The sequence below is a fragment of the Falco punctatus genome (genome assembly GCF_963210335.1).
Source record: "Falco punctatus genome assembly, chromosome: 2".
Taxonomy (NCBI): Eukaryota; Metazoa; Chordata; class Aves; order Falconiformes; family Falconidae; genus Falco; species Falco punctatus.
Genome location: NC_137581.1, coordinates 24,981,921 through 24,989,625, shown reverse-complemented (window position 1 = coordinate 24,989,625; position 7,705 = coordinate 24,981,921). Strand labels below are relative to the sequence as shown.

Genomic DNA, 7,705 nt, shown 5'->3' with positions numbered 1-7,705 from the left:
GGCAGATTGTGATAAGAAGGAAAGAATTTTGGATCCAGCTGTAAAATGCTAGTTTAACTTCTGTATCATTTTCCATTAGTAGTTCTTTCCAAAGTGGAACACGGATTAATCTGTAGTTTTAAAACAAGTAAACTGAGGTATATGGAAAAAGAATAATTTGCACCATGAGCAGATTGAGCTAGAAAAAAATATCCAGATCCTAAGGCTTAAATTATTCCCATCCAGATGGCACAAGTTTACTGGTATATAGTCTGTGTGGGGTCTGTGTCACCCAGTGTCCTGTGCCTGACCTGAGTGTAAGTCAATGGCTGGAGGAGGAGTCAAAGGGCTGGGCAAGTGCTGTGTTGGGAGAGTTACAAAAATAGATGACTTTTTAGAAGGTTTCTTAATTTTCACAGTGGAAGCTCATGACAGAACTAAAGTAATTGGATCGTTTGGGCTGGAATTGAAACATCTTGAATGGAGGTTGATTTGATTATGTGCATTTTTATATTATTGATGACAAAAATGAATTGCAGGTCATTTGCTGATTAACCTGTAGGAAGATGAAGGGAATCTCTTTGAACCATGTAGTACAGACAGCACTGATCTTGCACAGATCTGTCAGCACAGATTATTAGTAACATCAAGAAGATCTGGTAGCAGTACGGTCCTTTTACATAATCAAATACTAAAATATTTGATAAGTAATTAAAAAAAAATTCACCAAATACTTAGTCCTATGTTGGCCAAAATTTTTTGTAAGTTATTTATTTTTAGTATTGTAAATCTGAACAATCCACAGGCAAGAGTTTTGCTTATGATACTGACTAGCTGTCTCAGAGTGGATTGGTACCCTAATCTACTACACAGAAATATTCAGGTTTATTGATTAATGTGTTGTTATGCTAAAGAAACAAAGTTGGAGAGCTGAGTTGCTTCCCTGAAAGAAATTGCAACTAACCTGGAAATTGACTTGTGTGTGTGTGTGCTTCAAGAAAGGAAAGACATATGCTGGCAGAGTATCCTGCCTTATTGTCCATACCTTAACTTGGTTGCTGTATCCAACAAGCTGTTTTTTTCTATTAATTTACCCCCTTTTTCTGTCTGCCATGCTACTCCCAAAACTGTTTCAATCTTCCTCTCCTGCTTGTGAGCACAGCTGAAGTGATCCGCTGCCCTGTGCGATTGTGAGCCAGCCACTGACAGCTGGTCTGAAACCAAACATTGTTAAACCCATTTATGTGATGTTGCAGTCTGATGTTCTGCTGCGCTGGGTTATATTAGCTCTAAAGAACATAGAATTAAAGCAATGAGTACTTTGCTGTGAAAGAAGATTCCCAGTCAGTGTGTGGTTTAAAAAAAAAAATAAATCATTAAAAAAGGCAGTGCGTGCTCTGTGCAGAAGGACTTGTTCACGAAGATCTGTGCTGAGGTGGTGTGGTTAAGTCAAAGGTCCCTGCTGGCAGGTGAAGCGTGTGTGATGGTTGATTGCCCTGGTCCGGGCCGCATGGTCCCATCCTCCTTGCAGCAGCTTTGGTGCTCAGCAAAGCCTTTGACTTGACAAGGCTTAGCTGGCTGGGGCTTTGTATTGGGAGGAAGAGGGAAGTTAGTCAGGGTTTTGTGGGGTTTTTGTTGGGGTTGTGTTTTGTTTGTTGGGGTTTTTTTAGTTGATCATCTGAAACGAGTCAGGGAAAGTCCTGCTGGCTGTTGGAGGAAGAGGGTGAGACACCAGAGGCTGGATCTGTTTAGGCTGCTCTGGAGCTGTGGTCTGCTGCCCCGGGCAGCTGGTGTGACAGCTCATGGCTGCCAAAAGTGGGAAGTGCCCAGCCTCCCAGCCCTGCGCCAGTTACCCGCTCTGGCGACATTAAGGCTGTAATTTAACTCACTGACCCCACAGGAAACAAACAACAGGATAGTTTTCTGCTGGGCTGGCAAATCTAAATAAGCATGTGTAAGGTCCAAGTGGGTGCCAAAGCTGGGTCCAGGGAGCAGACGGGACTGTGCTGCTGCAGGCACGAGGGCGAGGACGCACACAGCTTCCTGCTGGGGTGGCAGTCAGCTCTGATACCGGGGACCATGTATTGTGCAACCATACCTTCAGACTAAAGGCTGCTCTTAAGCTCATACAAATGTTAGGATGTTAAAGAAATATACAGAAAGAAGTATGTAAAAAGTAAAAAGCATCCCTTAGGGGTTTCAGTTGATTTGTGCTCGCTGTCAGGCACAGGATACTGGGTGATGCAGACCCCTGGCCAGACCCATGTGGGTATTGCAGCAGTTCTCTGAGGTCTGCATGTGTAAGGGCTGTAAAAAGCAGGGGAGTTTTTCTGGTTGATGGTGCCCCTGGTTTTGAGAGGTAACGTTATCTTTCCTCACCACAAACTCATTCTCTCCTGGTTGCTGACTAAAGCAGACTTGCCAAGAGTGATGTCCCGGAGTGGCTGTAAAACTGCTCAAGAGAACAACTATAAATGTTGAAATGGATTTGATTTCATCAAATATCAGGGGGAAAAAAAAAAGTCAGAAAACAGAGGCATTCCTACCACAAGCTTTTAAAATCATAGAAAAATAAATGGAGAGCTATAGGATCATTTCAGTCCCTTGAGACTGGAAAGTAAACTAAGCCTTACTGGCCAAGTGCAACAGTCTGTTAGCCGAATGATCTTGCTTCTGTATTCATGTTGAGTAAGGGTGTTTTTATTCAAATGGGAGAGTGAACAGTAGTGGTGTTCCTCTGTGAAACCACGCGGTTAATCTCAAGTTGTGAGAGCTCCTTATTGCAGCCTTGGCAGCACATCAGTATTTGTTCTGGAGATTAAGCAAGAGACCCTGGTTTAAAAAGAAAGCTGAGATCGATGAAAAGAGCATTATTTTGGTGCCTGGAACTTCTTTGTAGACCAGGACTCCCGAGTGCCAGATGCTATACAAATGCAGAACAAGACAACAAAACCTGATGTCAGTTTAAGCATTTATCTGCAGGACTACTGCAAAACAAAAGCTGGCATGTTTCTTTTTGAAGCACAGCAGTCGGTAACTCCCTGCAGGAAGACTTCCTCCATGACAGCCTGGTAGGGTCATGGTTTTGATGAGACAAATCTCTTGGTGACGTGTGTTACCACTCCGTCTGTCCCTGGCTGCGCTGTTCCCGTCACTTCCCTTTGCTGGACGCAATGCTTCCGCAGCCAGAGCGTGAGGCAGTTCAGCTCTGTTGTCTAGTATGTGAAGATATCCAAGTTTTCAGTCTGGACCATTGAGCTGAAACAAATTGGCCTAGAGCCACATGATCAGCAGGACGCAGGTAAAGGAGCAGGAACATACAGCTGGAACAGGCAGGACCACCTTCTGGCTAGCATGAAAAAAATAATCTAAGAGCTACAAAGCTGACTAAAGCAATCTTCCAGTATTGCCACAGAAAATATCATCCCATGGCCAAACCTCCTCCAGTTGCTGCTTCGACATGACAATAATAAAAAAGTGTTTTCTCTATCTTTTGACTACTAACTTTAAACAAAATGAAGTGTGAAAAAGTGCACAGAATTATGACCAGAAAAACTCACCTGCCTTTTACAGTGCTTACCAGGAAAACCTGGCCTAAAATTTACTTAAGCAGAGTATAATTACCAGGGGGAGTAAGAGCTGCCCAGAACAGTGTTTCTGGAGCTCTCAGAAAAGGGTAACCGTCAGGTTGTGCTGGTGCCTCACACAAACTTGGTAACTTGGAAGCCTGTGAGGTCCTGAGTGAATGTAATGGGGAAAAATTGCAACATAATGCAACAATTATGAGATGTATCTATGTTATAGTTACTGGTAGAATGGCTGGCTATTCATTATTTATTTGTGACGTAGAGAAAAAAAATGTTCGACTGTTACTCTTCTCCTTATTTTTCAGCCTTGAGACTGCTAGGTTCTTACTGTCTCTAGTTCTGATACCCAAGTTTTCTTCTCTTTATTTTTCATTCTCCTTGCATTTTTTATTTTTCCTTTGCTCTCCATCATCTGCTTCCTCTCCATTCTTCTTAACTTTTTAAAGAAATAACCAGCAGCAGAGTATGAGAAAGAAAGAGACACTTAAAAATATCAGACAGGTGAACGCTTCTCAGTCTGAGGGTTGGCTGTGCAACCATTAAAGTCTTTCGACGGTCTGTGCTGTTGTGGTATTTCAGCAGAATCTTCTCTCTTTTTTTTTTTTAGTTTTATTTCAGAAACGTCTCACTTTGATTCCACCATGGAAGGACTTCAGTTGGCCACCAAGGATTTAAAATGTGAGGAATAACCTGGAAGAAAGTAACTGCTGTAGAGATTTGGTGTGAATCTTTGGCTATCTTCCCCTCCCACCCTCCTGCAGCCCCCTGATATCAACTTCTCTGTCCATAGAATAAAAATCAAAATGGAGATAACTTTGTCTTGTGTGGCAAAAGGTCACTTTCTGAAGTCATTTGGGATTTATACCTTCTCAGTATATCCTTGAGTGTCATACGAAGAGATTGAGAGCAGAGACCAGTAAGCAGAAAAGAGCTGTCTTGTCAGCACGAGTTGTGACCTTCAGGTTCTGGTATCCAAAATATTGCCCCAAGAACTGGTACATGAACTGCTAGGGATGCCTACCTGCAGGAAAAGGTGCCTGTTATGTGTCTTATCCTACTTCTGCCTTTTGTCCTGTCAGGCATAATTACATCCCAGTCTCTTTACAACTTCAAGTGACGTAAGTCTTCATCAGTCACTCCTTTTCTTTCATCCAGGGCTACACAACTTGCCTTCTCCTGAAACCAGGCCTAATGATTCCCTTCAACTAGACTCAGTTGGCACTATAGAAATAAGGAGAAAATTTCACTATAGACCTGATTCAAACACACTGGAGGAAAGATGCGCATGGTTTGTGGCAGACTGATAAGACCTATAACTAGCACTGGTAATCAGTGATTTGACGTTTCTGTTAGTAGTATTCCTTTTGCCATTTTTTACTTAAAATTCTTAGGAGGTGAGGAGAAATTTAAGCTAAAAATAGTGGGGGGTTTTGTGTGCAGTTTTGTTGGGTTTTTTTAAGTATCGTGGTTTTCCTTCAACATTAAGCATGGTGGTTATTCCTTAGCTAGAACAGTAACCTTACCAGTAGCAATTCTGTTACTGAGGAAATTGTCCCAGTAACATGAGTGGAGTATTGGTTTCCAGGGGCAGATGAGCAGCAGAAATCAATGAACCCTTGACAGTAAAATCTAAAATTTTGCTTACATACATATGTATGTAAGGCCCACACAGGTGTCAGGGAAGTTGGAAGTACGTTATGTATGTAGAATGAGCTAAATTACATATGCGATTAATTTCATCCCATGTTCTTAAAACACAGTTTCCTGGGTTTTTCTCTGAGGTGTGGTTAGATTAATCTAGATTTTTTTTTTTTTTGGTGTGTGTGTGTATGTAGGCTGTAAACAGGGCAATGCTTTCCCACCAGCTCTCTGTTGGTGTTGCTTTTCTGGAAAAGCACTGAATTGCCCTGATGTATTGCTGTGGTCTGTAAAATAGTGTGACACGTTCTGTGCATCTGTCTTTGAAGTGGTGCTTGTGATGCCTGGGAATGGAGTGGTGAGGGTTAACTGAGTTCATGATGGCACCTTCACTGGCAGAAGGCCGTGAGTGTAACAACAAACGGGAGGAGGAGGATAGCTCCTCAGGAAAAAATCATGAGTGCTTGCTGAAATAGCAAATAATGAAGAAGAGACAGGCAAAACAGAATGGAGGGAGGTGGAAGGACACATCAAATTACACCTAATTAACTTAATTATTAATCAGAAAAATAATCAGAAAGAGCAGCCTTTGTCAATTAAGAGACGTGTGTAAGGCAAGGTATTTCTTTGCAGTGAGAGGGAGTGACAGAAGAGAACGATCTCCTCAGGGTGAGAAAAGATCATTGAGAAAAGGAGAAACAAGGAAGCTTAGGTTGTGTGTACTTGTCAGAAATATTTCCCTCTTTTGCGGCTTCCAGATCCAGAATATTTATCCATTTATTCTTTCATCTCTTCCTCCTCATCTTTCCCTGCACCCTTTTCATTGTGCATCAGCTGAACAGCCAGTACCTGACTGCAGTAATGCTGAAGCTCCACCCACCGTGGTCTAAATTCCCAATGTGTCCCCGCTCTCCACTTAAAAAAACACTTGCGTATACATGTAAGTGGTTAAAGATGTATTTATTTCTAAACTAATGTTATATTTGGACTGGCAAATTCACTGGCTGCACTTTTTTTCATGCATTTCTCTGTACACATGCGATGTTTTCCTTTCCTTGGTTAGAAACGTGCTGCTCTTCTACCAGCAGAACATTATACAAAATGTCATGGGGAGAAGGAAGGCAATTCTGCTGGCTGTAACCGCAGCTTCGGGTTTACTGGATGTACCAGTCGCAGCAGAAAAGTTAGTGTGGTTTCAAGAAAATGTCACTCAAGGATCAGTATTTTCTTCCTACTTCTGTTTGTTGAGAGAGAAATCTGAATGCCTGTATTTTCTGTTACTGAGTACTGACCTTTCAGAATGCTTAAAATAAAACTGGTTTTCAAAATCTCACAGTATCGGTTTAAGTTTACTTTAAACCCCTCTGGGATCTCAAAGTTTATGTATCTTCTTTCCTGTCACTTTTAGTTTTTTTCCCCACTTGCTTCAGCTGGGGTGGGTGTGCCACATCCCGCGGTGGGATAAGCTTTCCCCCTGTATGCGAACACTCTCTTGAGCGCTATTTGCAAACTTTACAGCCTAAAGCTCCAGCGTTGTAGCGGGGTGGCGGCGTGTCCCTGGGGCTGGCTTCTCGCCCAGCTGGCGTCGGTGCTGTGCCTGGCTCCCAGAGGCAGAGCGTGATCCCGCACCAGCTATTCTTGGTTTTGCTGGAGACTCTTAATATTGGTTTGTGTGGTGATCATGTTAGAGCAGATCAGGTTTCCTGGTTAAATTTTGTCACGTTTCCTGTAGTTTCTCATGTGGTGTGTTTGAAAAGCGATGCTAACGCCGCCGGCGTGACACGGAAAGTGACCTGTGTGGCGCAGGGCCCTTGTTCAGGAGCATCTGCTTGGAGTCCTGTCTGCTTTTGTGGTGGGGTGGGATCCGGTGGCTCCAGCACTGCTGGGGGTGGGGGGAGAGGAAAACAAGGGTTAGACTGAGCCGGCGGTCCGGCGGAGAGCCCCGCTTCCCCGAGGTGAGCTGGTAATTCGCTTCTGGGGTGCCCAGCACCTCATGGGGCACACAGGCAGCACCCGGGACTGAACGCTTTCAGCGCTGGCTTCTGTTCTCTGCCCATCTTGGAGAATCTGGACATTAATCTTGGTTTTAAATAAGTGAAGTCGATACCTCGGGCTCGCGTCCCAGGTAGAAAAAGTGGCTGGAACGGAGTCGCTGTGCGGGCCGCCGCCGCCGCCTGGCCCTTCCCGCGCTTTTCTCCTCAGGGCGCTGCCACCCTGCCGGGGAGGGGGCTGGGGGGGCCGGGGACCCAGGGGGAACTGGGGGGCCGGGGAGGGGGCTGGGGGTCCCGGGGGAGGGTGTGGGACCCGTGGGGGAACTGGGGGTCCCGGGGGCGGGGTGCTGAGGGTCCCGGGGCAGGGCCTGGGTGTTCCGGGAGGGGCTGAGGGTCCCGGGCGGCCCGGCCTCCACCGAGGGACGCGCGTTCCGCCCGCTGCGCGGTTCCTGCTCGCCGCTGGCCGCCGCCTCCCCGGGGCCGGGCCTGCCCCCCCGCTCCGGGGCCGGG

General features: G+C 45.2%; 1 long non-coding RNA gene across 1 annotated transcript; it reads right to left on the bottom strand.

Annotated features, from left to right (window-relative positions):
- Positions 1 to 5,109: 5,109 nt before the first annotated feature.
- On the bottom strand, positions 5,110 to 7,703 carry LOC308059730. The gene is made up of 2 exons (XR_013926385.1): positions 7,509 to 7,703; positions 5,110 to 7,083 (listed from the first exon to the last, which is right to left on the bottom strand). It is a non-coding gene; the product is annotated as an uncharacterized lncRNA (long non-coding RNA).
- Positions 7,704 to 7,705: the final 2 nt, after the last annotated feature.